Source organism: Rhyacophila brunnea, unplaced genomic scaffold (genome assembly GCF_057557595.1).
Source record: "Rhyacophila brunnea isolate RB1 unplaced genomic scaffold, BYU_Rbru_1.0 scaffold_118, whole genome shotgun sequence".
In the NCBI taxonomy this organism is placed as follows: domain Eukaryota; kingdom Metazoa; phylum Arthropoda; class Insecta; order Trichoptera; family Rhyacophilidae; genus Rhyacophila; species Rhyacophila brunnea.
In genome coordinates, this window is record NW_028232772.1 from 416,957 (window position 1) to 443,032 (window position 26,076).

Below are 26,076 nucleotides of genomic sequence, written 5' to 3' on the forward strand. Positions count from 1 at the left end.
CTATACTTAGCTACAGATTCCTTTTATTTTTAACCATACCTACTTTCAATAAAAAAAAAATATAGGTAGATACTTAGATAGGATTTGATAATACGAAATTATGTCAGTTAAGATTGTAATATGTCGGTACTATTTATACCTAATACTGTTTTAATAATTCTATTGGCAAATGTGATAAAAATGGTGGTAACCGAAAATATCTAACGATATAAGGTAAAAGGCCTATTAGATAGATAATATATGTACCTACCTGTCTAATTCGTGTAGGTAATCTACTAATGCAGTTTATATTATATACGTACTTATTTAAACATCTAGTTTTATTTATGAATTTTATAAAAATACTTTAAACATAAAAAAAACACTTGCTTGAAAGATTGTCGGTAGGTATAGTCCACGCACTTTACAGGGACATTGTTGTACCTACGCTAAAAACGATTTGCAGTTGTTCTTTGGTAGTATTGACACAGGGTGTGCATGAAGTATTATGGTAAATATGCATATTTTTATGACTTATTGTTATAATAAAATATGGATTAAAAATGCGTACATTAGAACATGGGTACCTATATATTATTTACTTATACTGATAGTTACAATTCAATGAAAACATCGTGTATTATTATTTATTTAGTAGGGTTTAGGAATGTACCTACAATGTTTTGGAATTTATGAATTAGCCTTAACGATATCATTATCCTTATTTAACAGATTAGTTATAAATTTATAGAGTACTACACAATTAAAGACAATTATAATACCGGACTATTTCCGGTATTATAATTGTACATAATTTCGTTGGCAATGTCATTTAATTATATATATAATCATTAGGACTTCGGAGAACAATTACAAATGGCATTTTCAACTTTAAGTACACAATATGATAATGATGAATGAATATGAAAATAAATAATAGAAGAACATAATTTATTGAAGGTAATAGTTAATACTAATTACCTACCTACCTATTAGCTAACTTTAGATACCTACATATGACTGCATATTTTTTTTTATCAATGAAATTAGGTAGAAAAAGGAGAGATTATTCTGGCATTGCGGCCACGACGAAATCACTTTGCAACGGTGTTAGTGTCATTTGAAAGTCACCTAACCTAACCTAAATGAGACTCCTGCACTGCCACAAGAATTTAACATTATTAATTAAAAAGTAAGAAAAATATTTAGATATATACCTATTCACAGTAGGTACCCACGTAGGTACGTAATTCACGTCATATTACCTAATAAATATTGATCAGGGTCGGTGTCGTTAGCTCAAAGTTAGTGTTACAGTTACAGTGACTGACATAAAGAAATAGGTACTTAGGATATTTTGTGTCAAGAATACGTCAAAATATCAACCGAGAATAAAATGTACAGTTGACTCCATTTAGGTATAGATAGATTTACCAAATAATATTTTGTATTTTATTTTATGGTTTACATGTCAGTTAAATACCTTTAATGTACCTACCTATCTACCAAATGATAAACCCATGGCCCCCACATCCTGAAGCGGCCCCCCAGGCTAGGATATTTGACGGCCCCTCTACCTATCGCTAAGAATAAAGGCAGTGTGACGCTCTACAGTAGCGTTTTCCAAATGGTGTAACGGTATATTTAGCGTTTTTTTTTGTATATTTTAATATAGGTATCCATTTGTATTATGGAGTTGTCGAGTCGATACACAATTAAAAATTGTGTCGTATAACGACATAATTTTAGATAACAACATTATTGAAGAAAAATAGCCAGGCGACTTTTTTGCGACTTAAAAGCAAATTTGTGATGTGTGTTTATCTCACTTATATGGTCGAGTTGCCTCGCCGGGCCCCTCCTGAGCCCGGGCCCCTATGCTAGAGCCCTGTCAGCCCCCCCCCCCTTGTGGGGGCCATGGATAAACCATTCTTAGGTAAAAAGATACGAACCTAATTGATTAAAAGTTTTTAATTTAAAATGTTCATTAGGTACCTAAGTAGGTATAGGTATAGTTAAATATTATGTTTTGTTTAATAATAACTAAGGGTATAGTTATACCTAGATATAAATTCATATGTACGTTTTGAGTCCAAATTTATTCTTGTTGATATTAAATTTATCAATTGTCAAAGGTAAATAGGTATAGATACCTAAGTCATAATTTAATTGAATAGTTCCGACGGCAGGACGTCTAGTAAGTGTAAGTAGGTACCTACTGATGCCTGCGTTATACAAGTTTATTTAAAATATACCAAAGTATGTGTCTACATACCTACTCTCTAAATTATTATACCTAGGTACATCATTAATTGATAAGGATACAAAATATTATATTATATACCTACTTACCTAGGTACCTACCTACCAAATAAAAATATCTTCTCAATAAATACCTACTATGATATCGATTAGTATCTAACTACCTACCTAAAAGTATTCTTCTACATATTATTCCAACACACATTTTTTTGAGTAGGTAGTGGTCAAATTAGCGCCTAAGCCCGGTCGCACATAGGTACGAACCCGTCTCGACTGTAACATGTCGAATTTGTCGGTGAGATTTTGTTGTTATTCACAAAACATTAACTAGGTATAATGTATTGCCGCAAAAAAATATCTGCTTGTCGCATGCAACAGATTTCATTTGACATGAGCCGTAAGTAGCAAAATGTTGCACGGCGCATGTTTAGTTTAGATGTTGTTTTTTTCATTCGTTTCGGATAGCACTACCCGACATGGTCACGTTTATGCATACAGTTGAAACATTGCGCCTGGTTTTGATTTGTGACTAGGTATATCCCTTTCGAGACGATGTTCTATTTGCAACTAGGCTAACAGTAGATAGATACACGTTATATCTTGAGAAAGTGTCTCTGCAACGAGCCCAAAATATTGGGAGGGAGGAAAAGAAGCCACACACACCTGAAAATAGCCCAAATACCGTAAACCAAAATCAAATAATCGTGAAAGTTTCAAGCAATATAGGTGCTTACCATTATTTATTTATTTAAAAAAAACAAACACTCTGTTTTAGGTAGGTACATTGATTATAAACGCCTACGTATAAACATGATAAAAAACTGCAACTGGTGAAGTTTCTATAAGTAGATAAATAATAATATAATAAAAAGTATAAAAATATAAAATTAAAATAGCCTTATTACTTAAAAATTATTGTATAAACCGATAAGGTACCATTTAGTATTGTGATCATCTATCAATAATTATGTATTGTCGTAGCAATTACCTATTGAATATTCTATATAAAGACGTAGTATAATGTACCAATATATCATAATGCACATTTTGTTTTGGATTACTATGTTTGGATACCTACCATGGTTGAGAAAAAAAGCACATTCTTTCTCCTAATGAAACGTTCCAAAAACATATTAAATAAACATTCCTTTGGCCCTTAATTAAAACGGCAGTTAGTCATTCTATGTTGTGGCAAAAAAAGTCATCCATCAACCTTCGCCGAGTTAATTAAAACAAAGAAGTGTCAGGTCGTCAGGTGGGAAGAGGTGAGCAGCATGTGGAGGTTGCATTAGAAGTGTTCAAGTAAAACATGCACAGCTTAGGAAACTAAAGCATCAAAATCACTGATGAAATGGTAAAGTTAAATTCTGCGTCATAAAGAAATTGACAGGCAGTTACCTATTGACTCTTTTTTTTAAAGTAAGGACCTAGTTATTTTAGGAATACCTACCAAAAAAATATGTTACGTTTGTACCATAGAGGTATTATTAAATTAAAGGAAGGTCAAGGAATCGGCTTTCTCATACAGCTGAATGAAGCAAGCCAACAATAACCGATAACTTACGAAAAATAGCGACGCGATAAAAAAAATTCAGGGCATCACAGAGGATTTACTTTGGTCATTATAATGTACCCATATAATATAATGTTAACATTCAAATTTTACCACAAATTGATTACCAGCCCGCCCCACCATACTTTTTCGCCATACTAGCCGGCTTCACCATACTTTCATATAACATGCCGCCCCTAGGTTTATACCTATAAGTGAGTTTACTCAGGGTCGAGTTTATGCTTGCAAATTATTAAAACAGCAGTTTATAAAATGTTTAAATATTTAGTCTTGTAATTTTTTACTATATGTGTAAGCACATCTTTCAACCATTAATTTTTTGGCTAATGCGTGAAAAATTGATAATTGTGCATATTTTCATAATGCCTGACTGCTTCAATTATGCACAGTAAACATTTATTCCAGTAGCATCTTTTATTACAATTTATTCATTGTCAATAATAATGCTTATAGGAAATATAGTAAACGTAGCTACTCAGCCATCCCTGGGGTCCTATCAATTTGGATACTCCAGGCTATGGCCCTTTTAGCCCTATGGTAAATACAGCTCTAAGGATCTGTAGTAAACACCTTCTTACGGAACAGTATCGTATTTCATGTTGGGTGTAGGTATGTACTCGTACTACGCAATAGTGCCTGTAGTCTTGGTACAATAAAAACAAACACGTATGATTAACAAAGTTTAATGTGCACTATTTATGGTGGATCTTAACAGCCTATCTCCACCCTTCGACACTGATACGTATGTACCTAGGTATATTTTTAAAGTGGGGTTAAATTTATATATATATAAATATTAATAAGTTTTTACTTATGATCTTGGAAAATTATCTATATTAAAGAAAAATCCAAGTAACTAAGAAGTAGACATACTTATAGGTAGGTATTATACATTTGAAGTTAAATAGTTGACACGTAGGTACCTACTCATAAGTATTTTTATAAAATATATTTTATGCGGTTCAAACGGTCTTGAGTACCTAACCTAACCTAACCTAACGTTTCACAACAAAACTAGGTAAGATAGTTATATTATGTTTTATTTTATTTCGAAAGGTACCTACCTATACTTAGTCAATGTAACTTACCCTAATTGCCTAGTTAGATATCTAGGCATGGTCAATTTATTTATAAATATACAATAGTTCATCATCCAAGCTTCTGAGTCTAGCTGTTTGTGTTCAGAATTGAACTTGAGCCCGCCGGCTGGCAGACGGTACGAAAACCATTTAGCTGAGCAAATATTAATGAGAAGGCGTGGTGCTTAGCAGGATGGGATGCGAGACCACTCACCCCTCGGGGCGACAGCTCTAGACCTCTTCCAAAGGCATAACTCATCCTCATTTATCCGGGAAGCCCCTTCAGGTGATGGATGGACGATATTAATTTATTTATGCGGTGATGTTAGGCTATTATAAATTAGACATTTAATTCAGCATAGTAAATAATCAAAACTCATTAAGTATTGAAAGTTACGTAGGTACCTACGTGTGTTCTTACATTTATAGAGAAGTCTTTGTAAGACTCAGAACTCAGCCATTTAGTATACCATGACCGTCATACTCAGTGCAAAACAATGTAAGTATTCACGACAAACGGCGTCATCTATATGATAATACCTAGTATTGAAATGATAACAAGTTAAATAATGCATGATACCTATTACTATATGTATAGGAATCCTAACTCAGAAATATAATATAAAACAACTAACGCCGCACTGCAAAAATACAAGATACAATACAAACTGATCATCCATTATTTTCCCGACCGAACTTGTTACCTATTGTGTATGTACACTGGTGTTAGTAAACTAAAAGGACATCCATAGATTGAAATCGTATGCGGCTTAGAACCGTATGCCATACTAAACTTATGATTTCTGTTCATGGAAATATTTTTTCGCAAATTGATCGTATCCGTTTATACCATATAGGTACACTTGGTGAAAATATTTTTTCATGAACAGAAATCATAAGTTTAGTATGGCAAACGGTTCTAAACAGCATACAGTTTCAGTCTATGGATGGCCGCTAGTGTAATAGTATGTTGTTACTGCTTCTTATACATAATTCAATACATATTACATATTTTTTATTCCTTGTTTACGTTTGTTCAAAGGGCTACACCATAGGTATATTATATATTATAGATATTCATAAATAGAGCAAGCCTGAAATAACTATCTATAACGCAATAATAAAGATAGGTAGATACTTTTCAACAGTGTCAATATGTCCAGTTTTTAATACCTACCAAAAGAGTTATTTTTTAAGATAGGTACATTAGTGCCCAAAGAAAATAGTAGATGACGCTATTCATTATGTACTTAGGTATATACCGACGGTCTAATGATTAGAATCTAATTGTTAATATATAACTAAAATAGGTAGGTACATAATTAAAGAAGGTATCTAAATAAATACCTAGTCAACAAAAAATATGGAAATAAATTAAATTAATTCTCTGTTCTGTTCTGAATGTTACATCTCTGTCTCATCATGAGAGTATTTATAAATAATAAAATACTATACCTACCTATGTACTTTTAAATAAAGTACAACTTATTATTTGTCCATAAAATATTAGGTAGATTAAAAAAATCCGTGGAGGGAAAACGACAATGACATTCGCACAGAACCGATAATAAATAGAATACCGATAGGCCTTATTCAATACGCCGCATGTTGATGCAGGCTTTTGAATGTGTGAGTGTCCTACGAAAATTGCACGCATTATGCACGAGCAATAGTGTGTGTAATACACCAACATTAAATGAGCGTAAATGCATAAACCGAGAGCAGTGTTCAGTATTCGACGTAAAACGTATTCTTGACAAGTGTGTAAGTTTAACACGGATTCTTCCTTACTCGAGTCGGTTACCTGCTATCGCCTTACCCGTTATGTATTTCAGTTACCACTATTTCTGAGTTCCCTGGATATTCGTATTCACGAAGTGACTAGTTAGGCTGTGCTAAGTATACTTGCAACCTTGCAAGATGATACTAACATTTTTGATATAGATAGGTAGTAGCTAGGTACCTACATTTTTTTTAACCAGAGTTAATAATTTTATTATTGTTGGCGATTCTCTACAAAAAAATTTCAGTAGATATATCTATAAGAATTAAAAATATTCTTCTTTCATTACAATTATGCAATGATTCACAACATGCAATCCCTTTAAGGTTGTGTTGATAAAAATACAAATAAAAAACACAGTGACAAAAGGTGTGTGTTCATACAAACACACGACACGGCCCAATAAAATTGCTACCTGCGAAAGAATTTATTTACAAGACCCCCTGCCGACTCTATTGTTGGTCTCCAACACCAAATCCATGTCTTTCCTCGCATCCTCACACTTTATTGGACATTTCAATACGTTAACCTTTTGATCTGATGATATTTTTTTAATAGGGGTCATTCATTCACGGTCGAGACGACAAGGTTGTTTTTTGCAGTAACGTATTTTATTAGTTATAACAAGCTTCATACTAATTAATTTAATTATTGAATTAGATTATTTAGATAGGTACTTGTTTATAATAAATTGGTATAGATCTTGTATCTGAATCATGCCCCCTAAATCTTGAACTGTGCCCCAGGCCACCAAGTTTTCCGGGCCCCAACGTATCGCTAAGGTGAAGGGCAGTGTGATGCTCTACAGCGTTTCTCAAATGGTATTCTGCGGAGTGCAACTACAAGTAAAATTAAAGGTATTCCGTGCGTTCAGTGTTTTTTTTTTGTATTGTTAAATAAATCCACTTGAATTATTGAGTTATTTGCACCTGGCATCAAAATATGAAGCACTGATCGCGATCCTATTTTGTGGTATCCAAGGAACATGCGACTCGCCATATTGAATAAAAACGACACGATTTAACAACTGATGATAGGTATTACTTATACACTTATACATTATTTATAAGTATAATAATTATCATCAATACATACTTAGATCAATCCACTGGTGGATGAAGGCTTCTTCAAACTGACTGAATTCCTCTTTGTACTATGAATTGCGTTGCTATATTGAACAATCGCCGTTTGCCGGCTAGCGAGACAGCTGGCCGCTAGCACCTCGTTTACACGTGCATGGATTTAGTGCTGACAGTAGGTATGTATTATCGCGGCCATAACAAGAAAATGCACGTGTAAACATGTATTATCATGTACCTAAGTTGCAAGATTGCACGCATGAATGAAAAAAATTCGGAAGCTTCTGAATTTTTACGCGACAGTTGGGATTTGTTCGATATTTGCGCCTGCGCAGTAGAACGATAGTGATGACCTGTCTAATAGTATACAATGACATATACTATGACGTCGAGGTGTGAACACATCAATTTGTTTCGTGATGACGACGGGGGTATTAAATTTTAAATCGTGTAAAGATGACTAAAAACGTTACCCATTTACTTTAAAAAGAAAACATGTCAATGAATATAATATTATTGTTACTAATAGAAGAATAATCAGAACATTAAATGGACGCATGTTGGATTTATATGACAAATTATATTTCGTTCGGCATGAGTCATTTGCACCCGCAATCCGCGCATCGCCTAGCCACGATCTTTTTAGACCATGCCTCAACTGAGGTATAGCCTTAATATTTGAAACACGAAACAGAAAACTTATAGATCTTTAAGTGACTTTGTTTACATAGGTATAGGTAGCAAATAAAAGTGGAATGTTTCAACTCAGGGTAGGAAGGTGTCGATGATAATTAGGCGATCGAATTCTTCGGGCATTTGTGTCAAAAGTATTTTTTTCACAAAGTCAACCTTTTCCTTAATTAGACATCGTAATTTAGAGCGATCTTTTATCTTTTTCTATTTATTTATCGTTGTAAAAACGTTTAGGAGCGCCTAAGAGCCGCCGTTAAATTTATGCCGCGTAAAATGCTATCTACACCTTAGGAATTCCACTACCAGGTAGGTAGGATCGTCTACACTTCTACAGCTACATATTCTGTTGTTAAACCTTCGAATCAGGCAATTTGTAGATACACATAATATTCTGAATATTCTTTAATATTTTACACAGTGACGCCTCGTAGGTGTAGCAAGCCATGCGTTCCTTAGGGGCGGAAAATTAAAGAATTAATAAGATTATCTAACTACATATATATAATTTTTGAAAGCGGTTGCGGTTTAAGACGATTCGGTCGCTTCGTTAAAAAGTACCGACATCTTAGTTAAAAAAATTACAAGGGGCCTCCAAAACTGTCAGCGCCTCAGACTTCCACGTACCTAAACTACCGTTGCTCGAGGGTAGGTTTTGTATAAATGCTCTAATTGTCAGTAGATGATAGGTCTGTAATTTTTCATGACTTTTATTGCATTAATGTCTGTTTATAGGTATATAATTTTACATACAATTTTAGTCAAAAAGGTGGCAGTTTACCCAGGTCTAGGACGATTTGGCGCAGGGACAACTGGGCGCTATGAACTGAAAGAAATTCGAAAATAAATAGACGTTCGTGAATTATAGGTAGATACCTACTTTTAAAATATGTATTTACCTATTACTTGCTGAGAATTTAAATATGCACACGTAAACAATGATTTAATTGTGCATATTGTTATAGTTAAGTTCCAACGAGAAGAGAGTTATTTTATTTTTATATAAAGCGTCAGGCATAATAATTTTCAATCCGCAATCAAAAACATGTTAAGAATAAAATGAATTAAAACTATTTGGTATATAGTAGATATAAACCTATTACAATACCTCTTATTTCTGTATCGAATCGTAACGTATGTCTATTTATTTCATTAGAAAGTGCAGTGCCCACTTGTCCTGACGTCAGTTGTCCCAGTGTCTCGGTGCAAGCTTTAAACAAATTCGCCCAAAAATAAGCACGCTGAACGGTATAGACTATAGAATATAAATAGAGCTCCGAAATCGGCTCAATTTAAACAAATTTATCATAGGATCTATGTTGAGTTCTTGCAATTTTGGTAGCTTTTGGCAAACACCATGACTAACTGAAGAATATGAAGAATTTTAAGAAAATGTTCAAAGATTACTTTTTACTTTAATCTAATCTGTCATCCTTAAACTTTTATTGAGTACCAGTAATGTTTTCTATATCCGCTTCCTTCAAGTTTTAGACTCTTTAAATCGAACATACAAATGACTGTCATAATAAAACTGTTTTTACGATAGGTATTACCATTTCTCCTCTACTTTTCAGCGGAGATACAACAGAGATGTACTTTTCACGTGGGTCATTAACCAAAATTAATATTGAAACAACCACTTAACCATGATCCCACTACGTTCTAATCAATTGACATTTTGAAACACAGGTCTGACCAGAAATTAGAACGTATAATAGGTCAAGCCCTGTTGTAGCCGACGACGTTATTTTAATTCTTTGAAAATGTATTTTTTTTTATTTATTTGATTTTATTCTGTCGGCTGGAGCGCGCCTAGCGCCAGTTGTCCTTTTTCTTGTAGGGATTTGTAATCGCTTCTTCGTTTTATTTATGTTATCATGTTAACCCTTTAAAATACGCTTTAATCCAATAATCTTATAAAATTCTAACAATATTATAATATGTATTATATTATATTTCATCTATATTTTTTATAACTATTCAGTGTTGAGTTTAGGGACGAACTGACTGATTTCAAGCCCCCCTTGATAAATAATGAAATCAAATCCTGAAATAATTTTAACTAAAAATAATTAGGTAGGTACCTACTATTGAAAATGACAATGATGACCCTTAATAATATTGGTTGTTCATTTATTTCCTATATTATGAGATGTAACAGTATTCCAATTTTTAAATAAGTATCTACATTATTTCTATTGAATAAGTACTTTATGATGGTTTTTTAAAACAAATCAGTGTCATTGCTTGCGTGTGGAGTGGGCAAGCTAAATTTGTAAACTATCTAAAAAAAAGTTAAAATAGCTGGATATGATAATTATTATTATACCTAAACCACTTTTATCCCATATTACACCACATTTTCTTGCAGAGGGAGCAGCAGGTACCAGCAGGTAGTAGACATTATATTTATGATATAGATTGATTGTATTTCATTAATTGAACCGGCGTTTACGTGGTAGAACTCCATTATATTCATTTTAAAACCATTTTTTGATGATTATATGATATTTGACTTACCTAGTAGGTATACATTTATACTAATTCTAATAGTTTTATTTTATTATTATTAATAACCATGTCCTTGATTTTTCGTACAAGGTGGTTGTTAGTAATTTTGAACAATCACAAACACTCAGGCTTCGAAAAAATTACATACAAATATATGGTGGCATTTCCGGAAATCGAACCCAGAACTTCCGGATCAAAGGTCAACGCCTTACGCACTGCACCACGAGAGCAGCGTAATTCTAATAGCTGTATTTTAATAATTAGTTGTGCATATTATAACTAAGTGAAATCTTGGGTTTTTTGGGCTTATTTTGTTATTGTACCTAATATCTTGTAATCATGTGTTATTTATGTACATATTTATAGAAAATAGTGCAGCATTACAATGGTCTCATGCAATGAGATCTAGGGTGGAGTAGTTGGTAAGTAGAGCGGCCGTCCGTAAAGACGTAATGTGGGCATGAATCTTGCGATAATAGTAGGTATGTTGTATAGCTATGAATCAGTGGCGAAGGGTGGAGGTAGGCTGTTCATATATGACATAAAAAGTGCACATTAAACTTTGTTAGTCATTTTTTTTTTATTGAACTAAGTCTACAATTTACAGATGGTGTTGGTTAGTTTTTGAAAATCAATTAAACCTTGCCTAAGCCAAACCATAATAGTTTTGGTAGACTTTAGGCGATACGAGAAAATTGTGCACACTTTATTATGCATACTTATTTATTTTCGTTTGATTGAGATTTATTGTTGGCTCATTTTTTTAAAATTCATTAATCCATGCCTAAACCAAACTATAATAGATAACAAAATATTATTCTATCTATAAAATATCCAAGGTTATGTATGATTTAATTGAATAGTTTTAGATATCTGTGTATAGACGAGTATTTTTTGACTATTGTGTATTAATTCTTGGTTTTTGCAGGGTTTAATTGACTTTTTAAAAACTACCCAACACCATCTGTAAATTGTAGTACTATTGTAATGAAAACAAATACGCATGATTGACAAAGTTTAGTGTGCACTATTTATGGCAGATAATATAAGATATAAACAGCCTACCCCTACCCTTCGCCACTGCCATGAATACGACATATTGTATGGATTTAGTTAGCTTAACGATTTAGAATTGTATAAAAAAATAATTGACTCCGTGGATGATTCAGTACTGAACGAGTTAAATTGAAATTGGTTGAAAATATTTGGACATGCGATAAAACAATTCCATTTAATTCTCCCGCCTGCCGGGCGACGCTATGTCGAACATCAAACTAACTCGGAACACCTAAATCGAAATCCATTATACTTAAACAACAAACCCTAATCAATAAGTAGATATAACATGGTTGTATACTTGGAAATAAATTGGCAAACGGTATAGTGCTTTCAATTTGTAAAGGAATCTTGTACGTTTACCAATGAAAAGTCTACTGAGTAAAATTATAATAACATTTCAAAAAATATTATTACGTTTTCAATGCTTTAATGAGTATAATGATTTCAGTGACTAACTAATAAAATATGTAGGTATTGGAATTGTTTAATATAAATATATGTAGAGAGGCGGTTCTACTTTAAGGGTTCGTAAGGACCATCCCCATATCCTCATTATGTCAAAAAATACGTCCAATATTTTTAATATTGGACATAATATACTTCAGTGGGTAAGGGTGGAGGAAGGCTGTTAATATCCGATACAAAAAGTGCACATTAAACTTTGTCAGGCATACCTACGTATTTGTTTTTATTGAACTAAGTCTACAAAATACAAATAGGTATTGGTTAGTTTTTTTTTTAAATTAATTAAACCCTGACCAAACAGTAATAGATATACTTACTTCATTACACCATAAAATAACCTATTTAATTTTTATTATTGCAAATATAAAAGATTGTAAATTATGTATATTATACAGAATATGAGTTAATATTACAAAAATTATTAAATAACTTTTTATATGCAACGTTTTTAAATTTTCTATTGAATCATATAAACTTGACTTGACTAACTTAAACGATCAAAAAAATTAGTACTTGATAGAAATAATACTGAAAAGTCATTTTGACATGTCATATTGATTTCCATAGTAACGCACGTATATATTAATAATTTTGTTGCTAGGACCCCAGACCCCTAGCAACCAATAATGGTGTCGAAATAACTTTTCATACAAAACAGAATTAACTGAAAATGAATTCAATTCTACTTAAAGATGGCTAAAAGTATTAAAAAATGCATTGGCATAGTGTTCTGATATATTCTAAAAGTTTCAAATGTCTAGCTAGTCGGGAAGTTAGTTAAAAATCGATTGCAAGATTTGTACCGGACAAAGAACCACCGGACAAATAAGAATACGAGCTAAGAAAAATGTTGTAATAATAATTACAAGGTGAAGCTAATTTTTATTCATTGTAACTTCAAGAGATGGAGTAATAGATAAATATATAATACCTATATTACCTATAGGTAATTACTATGTTAAGTCAATTAAAACGTTTAATAAATAGGTACATCACAGAACGCGTTAATAAATAAAAATCTGAAGCCAGTCACCCACCATATATCAATAATTTGAAGCGAGATTTGTTTTATGGCTTAATGAAGGTAGGCCCATAAAGCCCAAGAAATATTTATAGCCTCCGGAATGTCCTCAAATATTAGGTACCATTATTGAATGAGCGCTTCATTTACGTATCAAACATTGATGCATAATTATGTTTATCTCATATTTCTCCACACTTTAGAATATTTATAACCATTGTTTAAGCAGTATCCAGAAGGCAGGAAACTCACTGCATATCTCATTATTTTTGTGTTTCCTGATTATAGAGGTACATACACACTGCTATGGTGCATAGATAATTACTTAATAAGAAGTATTCAAATACAAAAATCATAGGTATCTATTCCGTATTTACATTTTTTTTATTAAATGAAGTTATTATTATTATTAGTTTATTAGATCTTGCAAATTTATATATATATTAATAATTTAAAAGATTTACAGTAATGTCTTAATAAAATTATGAATAATTATATAACTATACATCTACAATTTTATTATTATTATAAATTTGGGCGAGGCCCATAAATTGTATTATTTAACGATAGAAAAATATACCAGAGACAATATTTTTTATTTTAATGGCTAATAAAAACATATAGCCCGCTTTGTCGCCGTAATGTGTTATTTTTGAGTATTTAATAAAATATTATTTACGACGGAAAACATCCATTCTGTAAGAAATGGTGTCACACATAAATGTATATTCCCTTTCAAAGGCTACAATAAAAATCCAATAAACGTATTTGTAGAAATAAAAATATATATAAAATAATAAAAAAATGGAAAAGAATCACCGACCGAATAGTCCACGCATTCGACAGCCATAAAATTAAGTAAAATGTTAATATGACTATAAAACGTTCCAAATTCAAAATCACGGCATGCCTTATAGAATGTACCAAAACGTTTGAACTGAAAGATATTAATTTCTTTTATTGTGTTAACTGTCAATACATGGTGGAACTGCATTGTATTATTGATTTAAATTAATAAAACGCATTTTTTTTTGTACTTTTCCACTTTTTTATTTAATAAATTTGGACCGGTTTCGTCCGCCTCAAAGGGACATTTTCAATTGAAACTGTTAAAAAAGTGGAATATGGACAAAAAAATGTGTTTTATTAATTTAAATCAACATTGAAATGTATTAGATATTATCTGTCATTGATTTACATTTTTAGTAAATGTTCATACGGTACTTACCTAATTACTTTACCAAAATTTTATTTGTATACTTAACTGAATGTATAAGAAGTAGCTAGCTGGTACTATAAGACAACAAGGTTTGTTTGTTAATAATAATTGCTATGGTCTTTCACAACGGCTTAACAATAGATACAGAAAATTAATTACTTATATTCACCACCGTGGCCTGGTCGGTAGAGTGGTAATCTCTAAAGTCATGGGCCACGATCTTATGGTTGGACACAAAAAATGTATGTTGTTTTTTCAAACTGAGTAGGAATTAACCATGGTAATTATCTTTTGCAGTGTACCAATAATACAAATGTTATAATCAACTGAATCTTGAAATTGCGCAGATTGCAAATTTTTCTACTACGCAAGAATTAGATAGGGTAAATTTAATTATTGTTACCGTTATTATTTCCGACTACTCTTAGATGAAGCCAATCGTATCATTTACTCTCGCTCGGCGTCACTACCTATAACTACGTTATATATTTTTTTTTATGAAAACTACCGAATTTCACGCTTTTATGGTAGGTACGTGTATAGTCACATCTTCACAATTGAAAAAAAAACTAAAAAACTATTTACTCAGGTATGTGAATAGCTGTTATCTAAAACTTTTTTGACAGATGAAATTGGTTCTGATAATTTTGTGTTTATTTTAGATATAAAATTGTTATCTTATTCCATCTGTTTACTAAGAAATATAACCATTTTTATGCATAACATGTTAAACATTGAAATAAAAACATTAATTAATAATGACTACATAGTAAGACTTATTAAGTTTAAGACGGATATTGTACAAAAAACAGTTGAGTATTTGAAATTATAAATTCTATACAATTTAATAATATAAAACGGAAAGGTGACAATACCTATGTTCATTTTCAAAATATTTTTTGTTGGTAATCGTATGCTGTTGTTTGTGGGAGAGGGTGTATTTAGCGCCATAACCTGAGACTCCGATTGGTTTTGATTCGGAGCGGCTCTGTCTTACCTTTACCTCCAACAATGACAACAAAACACAGCTAGACACATCGTGAGCATTTAGTCGAGACAAATACACAAATATTTGGGGGGTTCAATATATAACTTTTTATTTCAATTATAATAATAAACATCTATTTTTTGATCAATCTAACTCTGGCCACCTTACTAGTAGATTGAAAATATATTGAAGAAAATACTCCATAGTGTTGGTATCTTAACAAGAACTATATGATTTATTTCTGAGTACCTTCACATCACAATATGTAGGTATAACTTGCATGTCAAGATGAATAATTAAATTCATATTATAGTTACCTAAGAAGTAGGTACCTCCAAAGCCTCGTTTATTTTTCTTTTTTCAGTGGGGGTTTAAGGTATCTATATAGGTACGGCTACTTCTCAGTTACTGATTAGTTTTAGGATCCTTACGATTGAAATTACGCCAATTTTTAGTACCTATCTAATTTTTTTTGGGTTTTGTAAAATTAATATTTTCAAAGCCATTTTAAATCCAAATAAATTAAATTGTGAAAAAAAATTGATGAATGTATGTACGTATCAATTACGTAGGTCGAGGTTCGTTTTCCATAAAGTCAATATATTTTCTCAAAACATGGGTATTTATATGATTGTTTCACTGCTACTAGATACCATAATATTCTTTCACTACTGTAATTGGGCCAAATAGCATGTTGTAGCGTAAAAAATGGTTAAGAGGCCCTACCGAGTGTTAAAATACCACAATACCTATAATAATTGTAGTTCTAAGATTTTTACACTTAAAATAAATTGTAAAAATACGCATCTGTTTTAAATTTTGGGACATTATGAGAATGCGAGCGCATCTTGCACTTCTAGATAATACCTCTTGAATGGTTAGTAACTTCCACACTTGAGACATGGCCTACTTAACGGCCTTATTCACGTTTTACATAATATGAAATAATGATGGAGGTATCGCTGTATGACACATACTATTTATATTCTTGTTTCTTCTTTCGACCATGTCCGATCCTAATAGGATCATATGGGCCTCCACAGAGTAGAGGTTTGTATTAACAGATTTTGTTTTTTACGAGAAATGGATGTCAGCCACTTGCTCAACCTATTAGGTCCATACCCTGACATACACAAATTGAAAAACAATATGTGTACTTGCCAGATACAGGATTCGAACCTGGGACCCACGGCGTGATAGTCCTACGCTTAAGCTGCGCGGACACCGTGGGTGTTAAACTACTACTTATATACCTATAGTTAATATGTATAAGTACCCTGCGAAAATTCTTCTCAATCAATTATTTGATCATGTCCAGCTCTTTCATCGTAGATCAAGTATTGATGTATTATGTTACTAGGTATAATACGGGCCTGGCGATAATTAGGTATTACACATATTAATTAACAGTTTTGTTAAGTTTTTGAACTCCCCCTTTTGGAATGTCCTTAGCGGTCTCCCGCAGCTATCAGGCGGCTCTCCTCTCCATTAGCGGGCGACTGGCTTTAATGGAAGCGTTATCGCCAACTTTCCTCCCTGCTCCTCCGCCCCCGACTCTTCGCCTCTTCACTTCACTCGCCCGACTGCGATGACAGGGGACAACGTGCGCGAGACCTATCTGCGCATGTCTCCAGACGCCACCAAGCAGGGATGACAAAACGTCTTAAGAAAACCTATATACTCTTGAGTGTGTTTGACATAAGGAGAGTTGATATATTTAGTGATGTCTATAGGAAAAGTGCCACAATGTCGTTTCCTTTAATTTTTAGCATCAATTTATATAAAAATGGTGTCAAATTCTTTCGGCAGTGTAGGCAACCCATTTATGTGTTGTTATCGGTACTTTCAAATGACACTAACACAGTTCCAAAGTGATTTCGTTGTAGCTGTATTGAAAGAAGAATTTCCCCTTTTGTACATTCCTATATATTTTATTACGATTTTATTTTTGACTATATTAAACAGACACATGCAACAAAAATCTTGAAACAAATCCATATCTACAAACTATCTACTGAGAATTAGAGTATTTCCACGAAACCTATCCTTAAACAGAGGTGTTATTCTGAGGCATTGGCAAGCTTGGAGGCCTCCTTGTATTTTTTCCAGCGTCATAGAAAACCGCCACCGCTTTCAAAACTTGTAATGATCGTATTCGTATTTTCATACCTGCCGTCTTTTATAATGTGCCGCCTCTAAGTAACGCATGATGGGACGTCACTCGATAGGTTCATCCGTATATTGTATCTATATAGTTGAAAATTTAAAAGAAAAAAAAGTTGTTAAAAGCATGTTAATAAGGGTGATTCTAATACACAATATTAATCGACTTTATTTACGTGAAAGATTCGTGTTATACTTTATCACAACGTTAGTTACCTACGTAAGTAGATTTTATTGAACATGAAAAAACCTAAGTTGTTAGGTATTAAGGTTATATCTCAGTTGAGGCACGGTCTAAAAGGATCGTGGCTAGGCGATGCGCGGATTGCGGGTCGCGGCTGCAAATGACGCATGTCAAACGAAATATAATTTGTCATATAAATCCAACATGTGTCCATTTAATGTTCTGTTAATTGTTCTATCAGTAACAATAATAATATATTCAATGACATGTTTTCTTTTTAAAGTAAATGGGTAACGTTTTTAGTTATCTTTACACGATTTAAGAATTAATACGCCCGTTGCCATCACGAAACAAATTGACGTGTTTCCAGCTCGACGTTCTCTCTCCGAATGGCAGCGAGTCCAACATTTCGTCGCGCCTACAGTTGAAAATTATTTGACGTTTCACTGATGTACCTATCACCTTAAGTATAATAATATCTAACAAATTCTCAAAAGAAATGCGTCACAATATAATGTATCCACAATTAAATTAAAATAAAATTTACAACCATATCATAAATATTATAATCACACTACGAATAATAAAACAAATAAAAATAATAATGACGATATAAATAACTCAATGCAATGTAATTTACAGAGATGAATAAAAATAAAAAGTAATCGTAAAAACGAACAAAGTTGAGAAAGTACTTGTTTGAATTCAATATAAGAAAATACGAAGGCTAAATTTAAATGTGCCAACCCTGTTTCTTCGCCAGACAACCACCATTGTCTGGCTGGGTCACCGTTTCAATCTCGGCTCCTCGCAAATCTATGACGTGCGATTTATTAAGTGGAATCAATTGATTGCACGGGTCCGGGTTCTATTTCTTTAGGTTCCAAACCGAGATAAGTCCTATCAGCTGTTTGCCATTAGTGTAACGACCCTCTTTATTTTATTCGATTGTGATTTTATTGGTCGTAGGGTTTCGATAAAGGTATAAAACGATTTAATAAATATTTTGTATTCAACTATTTACCTATACACAGATATCTATAATTAATGCGTTTGTGTAGGTAAAATAAATAATTTATTTTGCTTATAAACATTAGATAGGTAAGTAGAGAATCAAGTAAGTATTTAGTTTATTTTTTTTTGAACATTCATAGTCAGTTTCGTTAAATCCACAATCGTGTGTCGCAAGATTGAAAGTCATTTTTTTTCTTTTTACAAGAAATTTTGCTGAACCAATTAACTACGCACTACACAAACAATGACCCCTCCAAATCAACTCGCCCCACACTACACTCGGTCTTTATCGAGCATATCACGGGCCCTACGTTTTAGTGCAAAGCATCAACAGTTTTGATAACGAATAATAGTTATTGCCATTGCATGTAGGTATTACATTTGAAGCACTTCGTGTACAGATCGATGGCAGTTTTAGGCCTGTGGAGGTTCGATGCGCTGACAGTTTTGGAGGACCCCATGCGAATACCTTTACTTATAGTTTAGTTCATATTGTATAGTCAATTTTAAATATTTATAATATAATACTTTCTTCAAAATCAGTTTGTCTGGGGACGCCAAGTAAATCAATAGGTAAGCCACTTTATTAAATTAATCCTTCACTATTTTAAGCACCTTACGTACCCACCTTCTTGTATAGTTACATAAATGGCATGTACCTATCAAATATATTAGCAGGTATCAGTGGCGAAGGGTGACTTTTGGAAAGAGGTAAGCTGTGGAGATCAGAGAAAAAGAGCACACTTGTCAGGTAACTGACGGGAAATAAGAAGATAATACTTACGATATTACTACTGATGAATAGGTGCACACTAATGACAACGACACACTGGTCATAGGTTTCACCGCTGAATTTGTCAAATTATTTAAATCACTTATGGCAGTAGAATTCCACGCATACTTTCTTTACCAAACAATACGCATCGCCAACAAAAAAATTTGTTTAATGTATAACTGCCAGTTGAAAACAAATATTTATCATTTATAAATTGTTGTGAAAATGTCTAATATCAGTTTTTTTGCTGTATTCAAATCTAAATGAACCCTTGGAAGGTCAAGCTTTGATAATTTTTAAATGCAATCGTTCGCACATTTTCTACCGGGACACTACACAATTTAATAAATACTTATATACCTATTTAAAGCACTGGCGAATGATTTCGGTACAATATGAGATAATTTATCCACATTCACAGTAACACAATGAATTTTGTATTATAAAATAAACCTTTACCACCGCTTTGAAATGTCAAAATGACATAAACTGTGAATAGCATGTTATGTTTGTCTATGACTGAAGTAACCTATATAAAAATCGCGAATTAATACAATATTTATTTTTAATAACAATTAGTAAATTATATGTGATCGAACACAACAGTTATTATTTTTTTTAATCATCCTTATTATTTATTATTTGCTTTTAAAGATAAGCAAAGACAATAAACAAAAATCAACATTTCGAATAAGCTTGTCTCTTAACGCTTCCGAGTCTCGAACAAAAACGCAGACATGCATGAAGTTGGCAACTGAATTGCGGTAGAAAATTCGGGTTGGATTATCGTTGAAATAATTCTAAAAATAGCACTAACGTTGGACGTTCCGTCATTTATTTTTGATTCGAAACATGACTAAATTAAAAGCTCTACTTATAAATAACGACGATAGATGGCAATCAATATTTTTATTATTATTACCTACAATGTCCTACAATATAGATATTTATTTATATAAATTAAATACTTGAAAATAGAAGGTAAGCTTCAAATAATCGCTTAGTATGGAGCCTTCGCCACTGGCAGGTATGTGGTTACCTAAATATTTTATTTTCAATTAGACCTAATAGACATGAAATATATTGCTAAGTACCTACATAAATAGATACCTACTTTATTTAATATACTGATTTAATTAAAAAAGCTACCTTGTTTAAGTTAACACAAAAACAGTAAATAATAAGTACCATGAAAGAAAGTTGGATGATGGTAGTTATATCTTAAATTTAATTAAGACATCATTAAATTTCATTGAACCAAGCTTATTCGATAATAGCTACCTAAAATGTAAGTAATTGATAACAATACCTACTTAGTAGATATATATAGTAATAAATATAGGTAACGTAATAGTAAATAATAATTATAGCTATCCAATTAGCATAATACATTCATTACGATTTAACTATTACTTATATAATATTATTAATTACACAATGAAAGATCCATAAGGTTTCCGGCTTAACTATGCGTTGATCTCTAATTGATTATTTAGTTTTAGTATAAACGTAGTAGGTTAAGTAGGCATATTAATTAACCAATAGATAATGTTCGATAATTTGGGCAGGATACAAGTAAGAATGGTAGGGGTAAAAAACGAGACAAGGAGATATAACTGCCGCGATATTAATAACGTCCACAATAGCATCTGCACCTAACATTACCTAATTTTTAAGCGGTTCCACTGTATATTTCTTCGGAATAAGGTATGCATATCCACTATTCCAAAAATCATAAGTAATATGATATACTTACCCACCTAGGTACCTAGTTTTGGTGAGCGTTCATTAGTTTATCTATAGCAGGAAAACTATTATACATCAAAACGTTTTATTTTTAATATACTGATTCCTTCGTGTGACACATTTAATGACACTGTACCCATTCTCCATGCTTCTATTTAACCCCATTTGAAAAAAATATTTCTGTTATTCCAAAAACCAGGTCGTCATCACTTCTTCTACTTATACATCATTTGTACAGCGTTGTCCTAGTCCGAGGAAATCATTCAAAGTGGCAATGTGGCACGCAAGTCAGCATACTAAAAAATAAAAAATTGCTCCATTTAGAGCACTTTTCAGTTATTGATATATAATATCTTCTGAAGGGGGAAAGCTGAAGGATTTCCATGAAGGTATTATGGTAGCTTATCGGCTTGATCCTTCAAATTATAAAGTCAAGTTAAGGAGCAAGCAGTAATGTAATGTAAGTGGGGAAGTAGAAAGTTCATTGAAAACGATCCCAACGACAGATACCTAAGATTGGTTAGTATGTTTCTCAGAGTAATAATATAAAGAGAGTGGCTATTGTTCGACAAAATGAAGTCGTGTTTCTGGCGTATAACGCACAGTAGAACCTCAATTTTATTATTATTAAGTTAAAGATGAAACGTTATACCATCATGTTGCTTCTCAGTATGGCTACCAAATTTAAACAAAAATAATTCTTCTTCTTTCTCCACCCTGTCACGTCCCAACATTGGGACATAGGGCAAGCACAAGTTGGCGCCACTTCTCTCGGTCCATCGCCAACTCTTGCGCCTCCCGCCATGTCAGACCTGCAGCATGTAGGTCGCTCTTGTAGTACCGCTGCAGAGTGAGGGAGGGCCGGCCACGGCGATGGAACCCTTGAGGCTGTGCCACAAGGGTACGAAGTGCCGCACTCTTTGGCGGCGTCCGGAATACGTGTCCCAGCCACGTAAAGCGTCGCTTCGTGATAACTCCAATCACCGAAGACTCACGAACTCGGGTGTTTGTAACGCGGTCGTACCAATGTACCCCTAAGATTCGGCGGAGACATCGATTCTCAAAGCTCAAAAGCAGAGACTCTTAGTAGAAACTTAGTAAGATGCCATGTCTCCCAGCCATACATGAGCACAGGTAGCACGCACGCGTTAAGTAAAATACTTACCACTAAATTTATATTCAAAACAAAAACAATGTTTCAGCAATACGCGGCCGCTGTTTTTAAATGAATGCAATCATTCAAATCAATATTTACCTGCGACTTTTCCAAAAAATAATTAATTCAGCCATAGAAATTTTATCTTACTCTAACGCATATTGCGAAGATATAAGCGTACCGAATGCTTTTTCATTCGCACTTATATTTTGTTTTTGTTCAGGCCTTGGTAGGTATATTTATTACAAGTTTTTTTCTTCCTTGCCATAGAGGTACCTATAGTAAATTTAATCTTTTCGCAAAAAGATGACTTTTAAATGAAAAGCGGTTATTTTTTGGATGTCATGGGTAACCCAATGTAGGCATGTCGACATTTCGAATCTATTAACGCTAATTAAGACATTATTCCAGTCCCGTGAGACGCCGCGTCTCCAAAATGGAAAAAGATGTCGCATCTCAGAATCAAATAAACATGATCTTCCACATTAATTTGCCATAAATTAAGCCAATTTTTTGTCGCCGTTTGCGCAATTTTCCGGTTAATGAAATCAGTTTAGCATAATTTATTCGGTCCGATGTCGCTTCGTCATGGGAGACCGAGGCAGACATGATTTTAAGCCCATTTCAAAATAATAATTTAAACGATTTTTTAAATAAAATCTACAACGAGGGCTTTATAATGACATGATTTTAATACATACCTATTATAAAATTCAGATTGTCAACATTAAGGATTTTTATTTAGGTACAGATAAAATAACGAGTCATCAGCCCGTTTTAAACTTGTAAGAGAGAATTACTTTTTTATATTCAGATATCAAAAAAAAAGTTTAATTTTGATCTCTCTTCAGTAGACATTGGCATATTTTATCAATCGACTTATATAAATCGAATAACATGTTTGAATTCAATCTTTAAACTAGACTTTTATAAATTATAAAATAAGTATACCTATGTAGGCAGGTATCTAACAATCTAACAACCAAGGCGTATATTATTATTGTATGAAAATTGTGTAAAATGCAAAATTACGAATGCCATATTTCTATATTATGTAAGTACCTATTACTTAACCCAGTGGTGAGGGGTGGAGGTAGGCTGTTAAGATTTAACATAATTAGTGCACACTAAACTTTGTCAGTCATACCTATTTGTTTACATTGAACTAAGAACACAATTTTAAGATGGTACAGGTTAGTTATTAAAATTCAATTAAACCCTGCCTAACCAAACCCTAATAGTTCAGGTATGCTATGAGCGATTCGACAAAATAGTGCACACCTTTCAGTCATACTGCAGATGACAGATAGCGTTGGTAAGTTTTTTTAATTCATTAAGCTCAGCCCATAATAAACCATAATAGATAAAAATATTTTACCACGTTTTTCTTAGCTCGTATTCTTGTTTGTTCGGTGGTTGTTTATCCAGTACAAATCTTGCAATCGATTTTTAACTTACTTCCCGACTAGCTAGATATTTGAAACTTTTAGAATATATCAGAACATGATGCCAATGCATTCTTTTAATACTTAACCAGTTTTACCCATCTTTAAGTAGAATTGAATTCATTTTCAGTTAATTCTGTTTTGTATGAAAAGTTATTTCGGAAGAAATCCGTAATCCAATCCACTATTATTGGTTCCTAAGGGGGTGGTCCTAGCAACTAAATTATTAATATATACGTGCGTTAATATGGAAATCAATGTGACATTTCAGTATCTATTCTATATTTGTTTGTTTGTTGCAAAATAGCGAAAAAATGATATGTTGGCCATTGCCTTATTTTTCCTAAATTATTAATACATATAATTGTCAAGTTTATATGATTCAACAGAAAATTTAAAAACGTGGTACATAAAATGTTCTTTTTATCTTGTAATTATTTATATCTGTAAAATATCTAAAATTATGTATGGTTTAATGACATAATTAAAGATATTTTATAAATAAATGAATATTTTTTGATTATTAGGATTATATATTATGGTTTGAATTAGCCAGGGTTTAATTGAATTTTAAAACTAACAAACACTATCTAGGTACACATTATACCTAAGTCTTAGTTTTATGAAAACAAATACGTTTGACTGACAAAGTTTAGAATCCACTATCTATTTCGGATCTTAACAGCTTACCTCCACCCTTTGCCAATGCTACTTAGGTACTAGGCTAAAACCAAAAGTAAGTTCAAGTATGGTATCTCATTAAACGCATTTCAGAGAAAATTGTACCTAGGTAGGTGAATTTCGATATACTCGTACGTACTTATGGCGTTATAATATATTTTATATGTTACGTGTTATGGATATTATGTTAGTTAAATGTGTGAACAATCTAATCAATAGCTCGTGCGGACTAAGTGGTGTTTATCTTTATGCAAAACAAAACTGATCACTTAAAAATCATCCTAATACAAAATGATCAGAGTTAAATCAATAAAATTATTTATAGGTAGGTACACCAACAGGTAAAAGGGGGGGGGGGAATAAAACACCAATAAGTAATATTATCATGTTTCGTATTTACCTTCTTCACCTCTTGGTGATCGAATTGCAGTAGGTTTATCTTAATATAACAATCAGTCGTATTGAAAATTGTACACAAGCAGTTGACCGTATAGCATTGAGATCAAATCCATGTCTAAATAAAACAATTATAAATACGAATATAAAAACCTATCAGATTAAAAATACTATCAGAAATTTGATATTAGGGTTATATTGTATACTATTTTGCTTTTAGGAAAGTACCTTCTATAGCGTTATTTAGTTAAGAATTTTAATTACATTGTCATATTAATTTTATATTTGAAAAAGGCGTTTAAGGGTTTAATTTAATTAAGATTTAATTCTTGTCAAATTTGGGATCACAGAGATTATCAATATAATTTTTTATCGTAAATATTTCACTATAATAATGTCAATATAAATAATACTGATGGTTTTATAAATGCGTTTAAAAATTAATAAATGTAAAAAATCTTAACACCACTGGACATTTATGTACTGAAATATGACTATATTCTAAAACATTAGAGCGAGAGGTTTGAAAGAATACTATTTTATGTAATAAAAATACTTTATGCAGTCATCAAATGTTTAAAATAAATATAAAGGATAATAAGGATTCAAAATTATATAAATAGATTATCTACAACGTTTAAGGTATGTCCAGGATCATGCTTTCAAAATAGAACAAAAGCTCCGTTTTGACCTACGCTGAGCATGTCCCACCTTAAAAAACATATAAAATTACCGGTAGGATATTATTTTAAGTAGTTTGGTAGACAATGTAGGTACGTATAACATGAAAATAAGTATAAAAGAAAAA

At 32.4% G+C, this 26,076-nt stretch overlaps 1 protein-coding gene across 1 annotated transcript in view; it reads left to right on the top strand.

Moving 5' to 3' along the window:
• Window positions 1-26,076, top strand: part of LOC147078207 (homeobox protein aristaless-like) — a 140,583-nt gene that overhangs the window by 644 nt on the left and 113,863 nt on the right. The gene's annotated exons all lie outside the window — the stretch shown is intronic.